The following is a 3,275-nucleotide window of genomic DNA, read 5'->3' as shown; positions in this document are numbered from 1 at the left end:
GAGTTTTATAGTTTCTGGTCTTACGTTTAGATCTTTAGTCCATTTTTAGTTTATTTTTGTGTATGCTGTTAGAAAGTGTTCTAGTTTCATTCTTTTACAAGTGGTTGACCAGTCTTCCCAGTACCACTTGTTAAAGAGATTGTCTTTTCTCCATTGTGTATTCTTGCCTCCTTTGTCAAAGATAAGGTGTCCATAGGTGTGTGGCTTTATCTCTGGGCTTTCTATTTTGTTCCATTGATCTATATTTCTGTCTTTGTGCCAGTACCATACTGTCTTGATGACTGTGGCTTTGTAGTAGAGCCTGAAGTCAGGCAGGTTGATTCCTCCAGTTGCATTCTTCTTTCTCAAGATTGCTTTGGCTTTTCGAGGTTTTTTGTATTTCCATACAAATTGTGAAATTATTTGTTCTAGCTCTGTGAAGAATACTGTTGGTAGCTTGATAGGGATTGCTTTGAATCTATAGATTGCTTTGGGTAGTATACTCATTTTCACTATATTGATTCTTCCAATCCATGAACACAGTATATTTTTCCATCTATTAGTGTCCTCTTTGATTTCTTTCACCAGTGTTTTATAGTTTTCTATATAAAGGTCTTTAGTTTCTTTAGGTAGATATATTCCTAAGTATTTTATTCTTTTCATTGCAATGCTGAATGGAATTGTTTCCTTAATTTCTCTTTCTACTTTCTCATTATTATTGTATAGGAATGCAAGGGATTTCTGTGTGTTGATTTTATATCCTCCAACCTTATTATATTCATTGATTAGCTCTAGTAATTTTCTGGTGGAGTCTTTAGGGTTTTCTTTCTGGTGGAGTCTTTAGGGTTTTCTATGTAGAGAATCATGTTACAGTCTTAGCGGAGAGTCGCTGCGGTTTGCTGCTTCAACAGTGCTTGAACGGAACCCAGCTGCTCGTCCCCCCCTACCCTGGCCGGCCACTCAGAGCCAGCACTCATTACCACTTGACAGCGCCCTCCGACCGGCCCAAGATCCCCGCCACCGCTCCAGCGCCACTCGGCCCTCGCCGCCACCACCACCACCGCCCGTTTTTAGCCACCCACCATGACGACCGCATCCCCCTCGCAGGTGCGCCAGAACTACCACCAGGACTTGGAGGCCGCCATCAACCGCCAGATCAACCTAGAGCTCTATGCCTCCTATGTCTACCTGTCCATGTCGTACTATTTTGACCGTGATGATGTGGCTTTGAAGAACTTTGCGAAATACTTTCTTCACCAATCTCATGAGGAGAGGGAACATGCTGAGAGACTGATGAAGCTGCAGAACTAGCGAGGTGGCCAAATCTTCCTTCAGGATATCAAGAAACCAGACCGTGATGACTGGGAGAATGGGCTGACTGCAATGGAATGTGCGCTGTGCTTGGAGAGAAGTGTGAATCAGTCACTACTGGAACTGCACAAACTGGCCACTGAAAAAAATGATCCCCATCTGTGTGATTTCATTGAGACTCATTACCTGAATGAGCAGGTGGAAGCCATCAAAGAATTGGGTGACCACATAACCAACCTGCGCAAGATGGGGGCCCCTGGATCTGGCATGGCAGAGTACCTCTTTGACAAGCACACCCTGGGACACAGTGAGAGCTAAGCCTCAGGCTGGTTTCCCACAGCCACAGGGGTGACTTCCCTGGTCACCAAGGCAGTGCATGCATATTTGGGTTACCTTCATCTTTTCTATAAGTTGTAACAAAACATCTACTTAAGTTCTTTCTTTAGTACCATTCCTTCAAATAAAGTAATTTGGTACCCCCTCCCCCCAAAAAAAAGAATCATGTCATTTGCAAACAGTGAGAGTTTTACTTCTTCTTTGGATTTGGATTCCTTTTATTTCTTTTTTTGCTCTGATTGCTGTGGCCAAAACTTCCAGAACTATGTTGAATAGTAGTGGTTAAAGTGGGCACCCTTGTCTTGTTCCTGACTTTAGGGGAAATGCTTTCAATTTTTCACCATTGAGGATAATGTTTGCTGAGGGTTTGTCATATATAGCTTTTTATTATGTTGAGGTATGTTCCTTGTATTCCTGCTTTCTGGAGAGTTTTTATCATAAATGGATGCTGAATTTTGTCAAAGGCTTTCTCTGCATCTATTGAGATAATCATATGTCTTTTATTTTTCAATTTGTTAATGTGGTGTATTACATTGATTGATTTGAGGATATTGAAGAATCCTTGCATCCCTGGGATAAAGCCCACTTGGTCATGGTGTACGATCTTTTTAATGTGTTGTTGGATTCTGATTGCTAGAATTTTGTTAAGGATTTTTGAATCTATGTTCATCAATGATACTGGCCTATAGTTTTCTTTTTTTGTGGCATCTTTGTCAGGTTTTAGTATTAGTGTGATAGTGGCCTCATAGAATGAGTTTGGAAGTTTACCTTCCTCTGCAATTTTCTGGAAGAGTTTGAGTAGGATAGGTGTTAGGTCTTCTCTAAATTTTTGGTAGAATTCAGCTGTGAAGCCGTCTGGACCCGGGCTTTTGTTTGCTGGAAGATTTCTGATTACAGTTTCAATTTCCGTGCTTGTGATGGGTCTGTTAAGATTTTCTATTTCTTCCTGGTTCAGTTTTGGAAAGTTGTACTTTTCTAAGAATTTGTCCATTTCTTCCAAGTTATCCATTTTATTGGCATATAATTGCTGAGAGTAGTCTCTTACTATCCTTTGTATTTCTTTGTTGTCTGTTGTGATCTCTCCATTTTCATTTCAAATTTTATTGATTTGATTTTTCACCCTTTGTTTCTTGATGAGTCTGGCTAATGGTCTGTCAATTTTATTAATCCTTTCAAAGAACCAGCTTTTGGCTTTGTTGATTTTTGCTATGGTCTTTTTTGTTTCTTTTACATTTATTTCTGCCCTAATTTTTAAGATTTCTTTCCTTCTACTAACCCTGGGGTCTTCATTTTTTCCTTTTCTAGTGGCTTTAGCTGTAGAGTTAGGTTATTTACTTGACTTTTTTCTTGTTTCTTGAGATATGCCTGTATTGCTATGAACTTTCCCCTTAACACTGCTTTTACAGTGTCCCACAGGTTTTGGGATGTTGTGTTTTCATTTGCATTCATTTCTATGCATATTTTGATTTCTTTTTTGATTTTTTCTGTGATTTGTTGGTTATTCAGAAGCATGTTGTTCAGCCTCCATATGTTGGAATTTTTAATAGTTTTTCTCCTGTAATTGAGATCTAATCTTACTGCATTATGGTCAGAAAAGATGCTTGGAATCATTTCAGTTTTTTTTTTAATTTACCAAGGCTAGATTTATG

At 39.3% G+C, this 3,275-nt stretch overlaps 1 pseudogene; it reads left to right on the top strand.

Annotated features, from left to right (window-relative positions):
- The first annotated feature begins 1,047 nt into the window (after window positions 1–1,047).
- Window positions 1,048–1,769, top strand: LOC102392232 (annotated as a pseudogene).
- The last annotated feature ends 1,506 nt before the right edge of the window (window positions 1,770–3,275 follow it).

Source organism: Bubalus bubalis, chromosome 10, assembly GCF_019923935.1.
Source record: "Bubalus bubalis isolate 160015118507 breed Murrah chromosome 10, NDDB_SH_1, whole genome shotgun sequence".
Classification (NCBI taxonomy): domain Eukaryota; kingdom Metazoa; phylum Chordata; class Mammalia; order Artiodactyla; family Bovidae; genus Bubalus; species Bubalus bubalis.
Note: the sequence above shows the minus strand (reverse complement) of the source record. Positions and strands in the feature narration are given on the sequence as shown.